Here is a 12230-nt window from a genome sequence, read left to right as displayed (position 1 = left end):
CTCTCTCATATAAATGGAGGAATTCAAAAGTCCGCGCACTCTGAGGTATTCGTTGCTTCCTATTGGTCAGGCGGATCTATGTTAAAAAGACTCCTAGACCGAACGATGAGCGTGGAATTTAAAAATAAACCTTTTTTCCTTTCTTCTCAATTTACGACATCCGGGAATGAAAGGCTCCGTACCCTGTGAGGCTTGCGTTCCTCTTACTTATTCGGGCGGATCTCAAAATAGATGTATTCTATTTCCGAGAACGATCGTCGGGTTAAAATTTCTCATTTAGAGAGGCACAGGAGAAATTGACAGAGGATGTTCAATGGAAACTTGAGGATTTTGAGAATCGTCAGAGGCGTAATAATATAAGACTCTTGGGTGTGGCGGAAGGGGTTGAAGGGCAGGACGCCAGAGCATTTATTATTAATTTGTTTAAGGGAGCTTTTCCCGAGATGGAGTCCTGGGATTGGGAGAGTGAGGTCCAAAGAGCGCATTGCTTCCCGTTCACCCAAAAAAAATCTTATAGTACACCTCAGGTAGCAAGACCACGGGCAATTTTGGTTTATGTCGGTAATTTTCTCCTTAGGCAGGAGATTATGGAGAAGGCTAAACCAGAAGCTAGGCGTACATGTGACAGGGTCACTTTTTTTGCCCGGCCTGACTTCTGTCACGCCACGATGGAAAGAAGATGGAGGCTGAGGCAATTGATCACGCCTCTTCAGAGCCTTGGGCATGAGGCCTTTTTGATGTATCCAGCGAGGCTTAAGGTTATTGTTAAGGGGCAGGTCAGTATTTTTTTCTCAGAGACCAAGGCCCAGCAATATTTGGCAGAATTAAAAGAGCAGAAGGGGGGATAAGGGTTAGTCCCTTCGTTTGGCTTTCAGGAGGTATAGTAGTTTCCTAGAGGACTCTCTGGTAGGGATTAAGGATTACAGGGGGGGCACGAGGGAGAGGGGGGGTGTGGTTGCTGCATCCTAAGCTGCCACGCATGGGTCATGAATGATCCATTTGCCTGTAAGGGGGAGGGTGCTGGGAGGGGAACTCCAGGGGGAGGGTGGGACTGGGGAAAGGACGGGGACGGGGTATATATGGTGTTGCACAGCACTAGGTTTGAGATGCTCTTATAATTATAAGAGAAGTATTAATGGAAAAGGGGAGGTAAGGTCACAATCTGTACAGGAAATAAGGAACATAGGTAATATACGTAACAACATTTCGTTTTCTTGGATGGGTCAGACATATGATGTATTTTAATGAGTATAAGGATTGCCTCCCTTAATGTATGTGGGCTGAACGACCAGGTGAAAAGACAACGCGTTGCAGCTGCCCTGAGACTAATGCGGTTGGATTTTGTCTGCTTCCAGGAGACGCATGTAGAAGGAACAAGGGGTTATTTAATGGAACAGCTTGTTTTTTTTCTGCTCGCATATTCAAGACAGGGGACCAGGACTAGAGGTGTGGCTATCTTGTCTAAAAGAAGGGATGTTAAGGTTATTAGGAAAAAGGAGGATCAATGGGGGAGATGGGTCTTGTTGGAATGTCTAATTAATGATCAAACAGTTACTATTGGATCAGTGTATGGATCCACCGAGGATGACCCGGCTGTTTTTGAATATTTAGATTCAGAACTGGCTTTGTGGCCAGAACCAGTTATTTTGGCGGGGGATTTTAATATAAATGGGATTGGGGGTTTGGGTACGGAGGAAGGACAGCAATACCGAGGTCGGAAGAAAAAGGTATCTAAAGCGATAGTTAATTTGGCGTATCATAATTCCTTAACCGACGCATGGAGATGCTTGAACCCATTAGATGACGGAATAACTTATTACTCCGCCCCACAAAAGGTATGTGTTCGGTTGGATTATTTTTTTATATCAAATTCCTTAATTTCTGAAAGTCGGATAGAGAAGTTTCCTCGATTGGTTTCTGATCATAATCCATTGGTTTTAACAGTAAAATCGATAGGAAGTGAAAGGCGGGTGCGGACATGGACCTTTGAGAGGAGGCTGCTTAAGGATGATGATTATCTTAAGCAGATGAATAACTGGATAACAACTTTCTGGGAAATTAATCGTGGTAACACTTCCTCAGGGGTGATCTGGGATGCCTTTAAGGCCGGGGTTCGGGGAGAGACGTTAAGCTATAGTCTTTATAATCAAAAACAACAAGAGGCCAGAGTTAATAAAATGGTTAAAGCAGTTGCGGAGGCAGAGCAGGAGCTGACCCTTGCAGTCCAGGCCGGTATTTCCCCGGATTCGGTACTCCTTAGAATTTTATGTATTAAAGCAGATATAAATGAGGATTTTGCTACAAAGGCAGCCGCGATTTACCTGACCAAAAGGGAGCAATGCTATGAGCTGAGTGAGCGGGTGGGGCATACTCTTGCAATTCGCACAAGGCAGAGAGCGGTGTCAGGAGAGATTAAAGAAATATCTGATGGTAAAGGAGGTAAAGTTACTGATTCCGAGGGGGTTGGAGAGGTTTTTAGACAGTTTTATGCTAAACTATATAGCGAAGGTCAGCCAGGTGTTCCCTCAGATATCCAGCGGTATCTGGGGGATCTCACTCCTCCTCAGCTTTCTGAGGAAGATAGGGAGGCACTAGATGCACCTCTGGAAACTGAGGAAATTCTTGCGGCTCTTAATAATCTCCCCTCTGGTAAAGCTGCTGGGTCTGATTTAATCCCCATCGAATTCTAAAAAATATTTCAAAATGTCATATGCCCTGACCTGGTTGATACAATCTTACAGGCACAATCAGGACAATCTGTTCCAGTCTCCTGGACAGGGGCCGATATAGTGGTGATTCTAAAAAAGGGTAAGTCATCCTTGGAACCGGGCTCATATACACCTATTACCCTCATGAACTCGGACGCAAAAATCTTTTCTAAGGTAATGGCCCTTAGGCTGTGCAAGATAATAGGGCAATTGGTTAGCCCTACACAGCATGGGTTTATTCCGGGGAGGGGAACTACACAACATGTTCGTAAGGTAATTACTTTATTTGATGCCACGGAAGTCTCAGGAGAACCTATGGCGGTTATGTTTTTGGATGCAGAAAAGGCATTTGACCGGGTCTCCCGGGACTACCTCTGGGCTGCTTTATCATGGTGTGGTATTGGAGTTGGATTTATTAGGGCGATACAGGCACTTTATCGATCACCTATAGCCCAGCTTAGAATTAACGGAGGGCATACATCGGCAGTGCAGATCAAACGAGGTACCCGTCAAGGGTGTCCATGTTCACCCTTGTTATTTGCGGTTTACATCGATCCGCTGATTCGCAAGATGGAATTAAATGACCAAATTGTTCCGATTAAGATTCAGGGCCAATTGTTTAAAACTTTAGTTTACGCGGACGATGTTGCGATAGTGACTCCTTCCCTACTAGGGCAATCGTGGAAGTAGAAATGGAGGCTGAGGTATTTGGTCGGATATCGGGATATGCACTAAATGGCCCTAAGACACAGATTATTAAGAATAACCAGGTGATTTGTAACGATGTGCGGGTAGTGAAATCGGCTGGGTATCTCGGTATCAGTATTTCAGCAGATTTAGATAAGATCGTGGAGCGTAATATTGAACCTATAATGGTTAAATGTAAGAAAGATCTTGATAGGATTCACAACCTTCATCTCTCTCTGGTTGGGCGCTCTAATGTGGTTAAAATGATAATTTTGCCCAAATTTTTCTATTTGTTTAGGACAATTCCATTAATATTTGAAGGCAAATGGTTTGTGGCAATTGAACGTTTGATCAATAGATTCATATGGGCACAAGGGAAAACTAGGAGAGCCCTTCGATTTATAACTCTTTCTAGGGATAGGGGAGGATGGGCAGTTCCTGATTTTAAGTTATATTACTGGGCAGCAGCCATTCAGTATATGAGTGGGCTTATGGGAGGAGACACCTCAGATCCACAGGTTAAGATAGGTTCAATTGATATATATGCAATACTTATTGGTGAAGATGCTGGAAATTGCTTCCTGAAATATACAGATCCTGGGTACTATAAAAGAACTAGATTTAAGACACTTATAGCAGGATTTAAAATTTGGGCATCACTGTGTAAAAAACTGGGGTTGGGCAGATTCAACGCCTATACTCGGATTGAAGGGAATGAGTCTCTTCCAGGAGAAATATTTGCTGATGCTGTTATGGGTGATTGGGGGCGGCGGGGGATCCGGAAACTGGGGGACCTCATGGGAGCTCAAGGTGTTTTACAGTTTACCGAAATTCAAGGGAAGTATGGTATTGTTAGGAATAACTTTTTAAAGTTTTTGCAAGCTCGGAGCTATTTGATGAATAAAAGGGGTGGAACTGCCGGGTTCGGTAAAAATAGGGTATTGGATGTGATTGAGGGCGGGGTAGAATGTTCTATAAAGAAAATGTATGCTGAGCTATCTGTATTAAAAAGTGATGATCTGGAAAAATATGGAAGGAAATGGGCAGATAAACTTCAGGTTGACCAGGATTGTTTTCAGGACTCTCTAGAACTGGGGCGGACCATACTTTCCTCAGCAGCATTACATGCCCAACACTATAAGACGATATATTCATTATACCATACACCTGATAGGATTGCTCAATGGGGGGGGAACAACAGGAATTACGTGCCCCCGGTGTGAGAGTAGTGAGGCTGACATTGTGCATATTTTTGTGTTATGCCCACAGCTTAATCTGTTGATTAGGGCTATTGAATCTTTTTTAGATATAAATTTAGGAATAAACGTTGTTCTTACGCCAGCATGGATTCTCCTTGGGGTAGGTGGGGATAACGAGCAGGCTAGCTCGTCTTACTTTTTGTTTATGGCTATGTCAGTCTTGAGAATTTGTGTCGCATCAGCATGGTTGGATAAGGCAGCTCCAACATTCCACCAATGGTTGGCTAGATTGTTGTCAGCATATAATTTAGAAAAAGGGATATATGATAGGAAGGAGAAAAAGGAGATCTGGAAGGATTACCTGAATGTATGTAGATTTTGGGGAATAAATGATTGTTTTTTTATGTTTTCTGATCAATGTGCCTCCCGGGCATGGGGTAGTGCTATGTGCAAATTATTGTGATTCATTGTTTTTGTGGATAATAGAAAAACTTAATAAAAAATATATAAAAAAAAAAGAAATCTCTGTGGGATTCTGAGTTCCCTTTCCAAAAAATTAGGATGTCATCAATAAACATCCTCCAGTTCTTCATTTGAAATGCCCAGCAATATAAATGGACTTCAGGGGTGAGCTAAGCCACCCTTAGCTAGCCTCCTTCTTCGCTTCTTCCAAAATAGCATTATACCTTTGGAGGCCCATATGAAATTGGTTATTTTCCCTTAAATCCTATCTAGAGTTGTTTTCTCAACAGTGAGGGGGACATTGTCAAATAATTAGGTAAGATTGGGTAGGATGGACATCTTTACCAGGTTCCCTTGACCATAGATAGATAGGGGTAGAGTCTGCCACTTTCTCATCAGTCAGTCTATTTCCTTGCTTACCCTCTCTAGATTTTTCTTGGCAAGACTGTCCAAGTCCTTGATATATTTATTCCTAAATGTCATATTACTTCTGTGCTATCATCACCACCTTTCCACTCTAGATTTCATGTCATAACCTCTAACTTGGACACATTAACCTTGTAACCTGAGCAGCTCCCAAAAAGAGCAAGCTCTTGCTCTATTTATGGGAGGGCTTTGTCAATATCCAAAGTAATTATCATCAGGTCATCCGCATAATGGGCTATCTTTGTTGTAACCTCCACCCAGGAGAATGGAACTATATCTTTACTCAGCCGAAGGCTGTGAGTCACCGGTTCTATATATAAATTAAGCAATAGCAGAGATAGGAGTATCCCTGCCGAGTCCCTTTTGTAAGGGACTACAAAGCCCACAAAGCCCTTCACAATGCTGGACCTCCATACCTCAGCTTCGCCTCTCCTTCTACACATCCACCAGACATCTCCACCCTGCCCAACTGGCCCTGGTTGCCATCCCACAGATCTGCAAGACCAAAGATGGAGGAAGATCCTTTTCCTACCTTGCTGTGAAGACCTGGAACTCCCTGCCACTACATCTCAGGCAATCACCTTTGCTCTCTCAATTCAGGAAGGACCTCAAGACATGGCTCTTTGATTGAACCACAAATCCCAACCCGCCCCTTCAGTGCCTTGAGACCCTAACGGGTGACTAGTCACGCTTTACAAGAAACCTGATTGATTGATTGATTGAACTTTAACCTCGGAGCTAAGTTCCCATTCAAAAACACTCTCGCCATTGGGGAGCAGTAATTCTCCCGTAAGGCTTTGCAGAATACCCCTACAAACTCAATGTGTTTTAGTGCCATCATAAGATATTCCCAAGTGACCCGATCAAAGGCCTTAGCTGCATCTAAAGTAAGAATAGCTAATAGGAGAGAATGTGAAGTTGCTAAGTCAATAGTGCTGATCAATCTGTGCATTAACTCCCTCAAATACCTTCCTTGTAAAAACACTTATGGTCTTGGTGTACCACACTCCCTTCTGTTTTGCTTAGTTGGTTGGCTAGAATGCTTGTAAAAACCGTGTACTCACAATTTAATAATAAAATGGGGCATTATGACTGACACTCACAAGGGTTTTTACCTGACTTTAAGATCAGGGAAATAGTTGCCTTGTTCCATAATAGTGGTAGGTGGAGAGTGTCGTGAAGCAATACTCAGAGACTGGAGTATTTTAGGTCCACTTTATTGAAGGCTTGAACCCAGAAACAGTTTTGAGGAGACGCGTACAGAAACCTCCTCACAGCCCCGTGCTCTTTCTTCTAGTAACCTCATAGCATTCCACAGCCCGAGGGAAACCCGAGCCTTGGAACCCCATGAGCTCCACAGAAGGCTCGAGCTTACAAACACAACACTTCTCCTTCCCTACAAAACCAAAAAAATAACGTAAGCGAAATAACACAATAATTACAAAGAGGTGTAAGACCCCTCTCTACTTTCGATACATAACGTAAAGGAAAAAACAACAGTTTCAGGCAGCAAGGAACTGCTGGAGAAGTTACACAACCACATTACGTGATAAAGCGTAATATAACATAACTTTTAAACTTGACATATGTGCATGATATAATCAATCAAACATTTGGGTTTGACACAGGTTCTACCAACTCTAGTGACCTCCCCACACTCGGTACTACTCATCTGTCCATCACCCACACAACTCTCCCCTTCTGTAACATTTGAGTTGGCTCCTCGTGAAACAGGAAGTGGGTGTGCGAAGTCCTCAGAACTTTGAGCAGAACAGACAGATAAAGGTGGTACATTGTCACTGGATTCTAAAGGTGGGTCATTGTAACTGGCTACTAAAGACGGCAGTTGGTGACAAAGACTTTCTGAGGAGACAACATCCTCAATCCAATCATATTTTAAAGGGCAAGCATCAACTTTTGGCCAAGGCCAGCATCTCTGTCGTTCACAACTGCATCTGGAACAGCACTGCTAATACCTTTAAGCAGTGCTATTTCATTGGCATTTCACACTTTGCCATCGCTGAGCAGAGCAGAATTTCACAAAATTCTAATTACCTTAATAGGAGCTGAAAATGTACTTTCTCCTTTGCTTGTCAACCTCCCTTTCTTGACTTTGACAATATCACCAACACGCACACACACCTTTTTAGCTCCATGTGACTGGTCATGCCTGTTTTTATACTTGAAAAACCAAAGGAGATGATGGACGGAGTGTTGAACATTGCAAGCACTCACCCCCAGTCAAGTGATCTGGGTTTAATCCATCATCATTCTTTAGCTCACTCCGCCACCCCAGTTCTTGTTTTTGCGTTTGTTTTTATACTTGGCCTGACTAATCACAAGGGAATCTCTCTCACTTTCTTGGCAGACAATGAGACTGTTTTTGTGCCATTCAACCACCCCATGTTTTCCTTAGTACGTTGGGATCTTACCCTCATCAACTCAAAAGGAGAATGTCCAGTAGATTCACATCATGTAACCCTGTATGCACTCACAGTTTTCCTTCACTCATCCTCCAAATAAATGTGATTGCTGATAGTCAACTCAATAATGCCCTTTATGACTCTGTTAAAGCGTTCTTCTGAGTGATAAAGGGAATTAGTTCTATGAACTATTCCCGCTCCCTTAATTAACTTTTTAAAAATATCGCTGACAAATTGTACTCCATTGTTGAAATCAGATCCTTAGGTAAGCCTTCGCATCCAAAATCTCAGCCAAGAAATGCCACAAGTATTCCGAATCAGCCCTCTCAACAACCCTGATTGCTGGTCAACTAAGACCAAAATGTACTTCTGTAAACCATTGATATCTCTCACAGGACCAAACCATTGTGCTGTAGATGCATGGGTTCGAATCCCATCTTCGTCGCCCTTGTCTTGAAACAATACTCAGAGATGGGAGTATTTTAGGTTCGCTTTATTGAAGACTTGAACCCAGAAACAGCGTTGATGAGACCTGTACAGAGGCCTCCTCACAGCCGGTGCTCTCTCCACTGGTGACCTCATAGCATTCCACAGCCCGAGAGAGACCCTAGCCGTGGAACCCCATGAGCTCACCAGCAGGCTCGGGCTTACAAACACAACAGAGAGCACCCCATCAGTATTGAATTAAAAAGTGTTAACCAAAAGGGTATCACATTATCAGCTACAATGGCATATACTTCATTTAGGATCCAGTCTGGTCCTGCTGCTTTCCCTCTCTTTAATTTCTTAATTACAGCTAGCACTTTCAACCCACGTATTTCCTGATTTAATCGTGTCTGCTATTCCGAAGAAACAGAAGGCAACCACTTATTTTCCAGCCAATTTTGTAATTCTACTGTAATTCTACTGTATCTAGGGTACAAGTTTCTGTTTATAATTCTTGGAAGAAATTCACAAACGCTTCTTCAATACCCAGATTGTCCTCTAGTAGTGTTTTTATTTTCCCTTCCACTAATCATTCAATATAATTCCTGCTTCTATCTGTTTTAGTCCAAGCCAATAATTCCTTACACCTTTCTCTGTATTCAAATTTCTTTACTTTACTCACTTCCCACTGCTGCCTTACCTTATCATCTAACCTTGCCCCAAATTCTCTCTCTCATTGGTAAAGTACTTTTTCACTCATATTTCTAGCATTCTCCTCTGCTGTTGAAGATTATAACACATCCTCCAGCTCAACAATCTCTTTTTCTAACCGGTCCATCTCCTGCCTTTCACTTCTGTTTGTAAACACCACTAAACTTTGCAATATCCCCCGCAGGTAGACTTTGTACGCATCACACACCAATTCAATTTGGACTGTTACTATGTTCAACTTAAAGTAGTTGTTAGTTCTCCTCTGGACTCCAGAAACATTCTCAGGTTGAAGAAGGAGCTTCCTCTCCAGAGTCCAACTTACTGGTTTTTTCTGACCTGACAAGGCAATATGCATATACATCGCTGCATGGTTGGATAGATGGATTGGGAGGTATTCTAATCTTCAAACTCTCCCCATCTCCTGTTTTCTACAAGGAGATGGATCAAGCCTAGAGTAATCACCCTACTTCTTGCTGTGGAATGTATAATCTCTGCGTTTTCCCTCCCTCTTTCGCCAAGCATCGCATGGGTTTAGATCTTCCATCATAGATAGAAGGTGGGCTCGCATTTTCAGTGAGTTAACCTGGGATCACACTGATGATCTATCCAAGGCTAATATTCAATAATATAATAAAATTCCCAACAAAAATAGGGGATTGAAATTCCTACAAGGCTGAAAATAGTTGTCTTAGAGGTGCATTGTAAACAATTTTAGGTCAATAGTAACTCGCTATGATAAAAAGATCTTTTTTCACCTTAATCTCAGCGATTGCCCAACCTCCAGCATCATTGACCTTGCTCCTCACTATCTCAATACCTACATTAGCCCTGACAATAATCACTACCACTTTGGTACGGTGCACTTGATCTGTTGCAATCCAGCCAGCTGTGATTTAGCATCAGCAATCTGCACTCCTTCCTTAATAGGCGAGTCTCCTGCAGCAAAATTATATGTGTGCCATTTTCTTCTAGGTATTGCAGAATCTGGCGTTGCTTGCTTTTAACCCTAAGGTCATTCACATCCCAACATTATTCATGAAAAACTGGCCCAGATTGGCATCCTGATCCCTCATCTAGTACCATCCTAATAAACTAAACCTTAAGCCAGTCTTTGGTACCCTGGGCATCTCAGAAATGTTGGGTGTATTTTGACAAAATATCCGAAAAAATGTGTGGACAAAATATTGTGTCAAGAATATAGAGGATAAAAATATTGTGAAGGTGAGTTTTATAGGTAAGCAAAGTTTTGCTATATCTAACTCCACATAAATATACATATATATATATATATTATCAAGGTACGTAGATGTGGAGATACAAATAGTAAATCTATACTTACCTATTTGCACTTACCTCCACGATATTTTAGTCCACCATATTTTTGGCACAATATTCTGTCCACACAATATTTTTGTTTCCGATATTCTTTCAGTGATCCTTGATAGAGGATTTTCTTTTTTTCCAGATTTTATCCCATTGCACCTCACGCAGATGCCCTTTCCCCACATGTGGAAACCCTCCCAATTTGTCTTCCAGGCATAAGCTATGCCTCTATTTTAAGTTCCCCTTCTAGACAGCCTTCTTCTGTACATTGTTAAACTGAAGTTTCTCCTTCACCCGCTTTAATACTCCATCAGAATTTATCAACCTCTTCTGGGTCCGTAATATTGTACATCTTATTATCTTGCATAACGTTCAACAATGCTGGCCACCTAAATTGCACACTTACTCCACAGTTTTTCAACTCCTTAATTTGTTTACCAAGTGCTCACAGTCTATCTTCAGAAGAGCAAGCAATGCCCGATCGGATAGTGAATGTGATATCGCCGGCCCTAAGGTTTTTCCCTTTTAAGGAAAACGGCAAGATAATTCCCTACACAACAAATGACAAAACATTTGTAGTTTACAGGATTTCTTCCTCCCTGGTCTTAATTTAAAAGGATATTGTGTATTCCTTGAATTTCCTCCATGAGATCTACTGTGTAGAAGACCTGCGGGAGTGCGTGTTTTAAAAGGTTCATCACAAAGAGCTTTAAGTTGCTTTCCTCCGCACTTTTTATTACAGTGAGAATTCTAAAGTTGTTCCTCCTAGTATTGTTTTCCAACCTCTCAAGCTTGTCAGTAACATCTTTCCCTTTCTGCTTTAACCACTGAATTTCCCGAGTGTTAATGCTTTATTCCAAGCTGAGTTCTTGTACCGCCCTCTCAAGTGCATCTGTGCATTGAATCTAGTTTGGCACAAAACTCCTGGATCTCTCTTTGATTTGTTTCTGAAATAGAGAAGCATATCTTTATTTCCACTGATAAACTAGCTATCATCTCCTAAACAATCTGCAGGCCCTCAGATCTTCCAATCCCTTTTTTGCTGGTCTCTCCTGAGTCCACTCGTGGGGTTCCCCTAATTACCTACACCCATGCTCCTTCCTGGCCTACCCTTGAGACAGGGGTCCTGGGGATCAACCCCCTCCAGTTTTTCCAAATTGTGTTCCATACAGGAAGTATGCAGGTTTCCTGTAAGTACTCACACCACTAGGGTACCTTCTCCCCATTTCCCTGCTTCTATCAGATTCTGTGTCACATCCTCTACCTTTGGCACATGTCTCCTAAAGCTCAGTAATTTCTCTCTTTGTTTGGCCTAAACGCAAGAGTGGGATTTCCTTATTTGACTTCACCTTAAAAAAAAGACCTTAGAGAAGGCTTAACTTTAATGCTCTTGCCAACTTGGTTTACCAGTAATTTTGCAGACTTCTCTGCTAACCCATGCCCCTCTTTGGTATCTCTTTTGCTACAGAGTTCTTAGGGCGCCTATCGGCACACTTCTCTCCCTCGACAGTCTCTTATTCTTACACTCCACTGATTTAGTAAGTGGGAGATTTGCTAGTGTGAGGATGTATCTTTTCCTGGGCTTCTGTTTCACCCCCTTTTTTGCCTTTATTGCGAGATACCCTGAATTCAACTTCCATGGAGGATTCGTCCCCTAGCCTCTCACTCTTAGGCAGTCCCTTTGCAGTCCCTCTAGTTTCATAATGTGCACCTCAGGCTTCACAACGCTGCTTCTCCCCTCAACTCTCCAATCCCTTCCTGACCACTGACCCTGTGAGGAGACAGCCCACACTAAATGATCCTGTCCTTCTTGCTGGCATCCCTTCTTCACTGCCTCAGTGCAGACCTCCCATGCTGACTCTGCC

This window comes from Triturus cristatus, chromosome 10, assembly GCF_964204655.1.
Source record: "Triturus cristatus chromosome 10, aTriCri1.1, whole genome shotgun sequence".
Classification (NCBI taxonomy): Eukaryota; Metazoa; Chordata; class Amphibia; order Caudata; family Salamandridae; genus Triturus; species Triturus cristatus.
Note: the sequence above shows the minus strand (reverse complement) of the source record.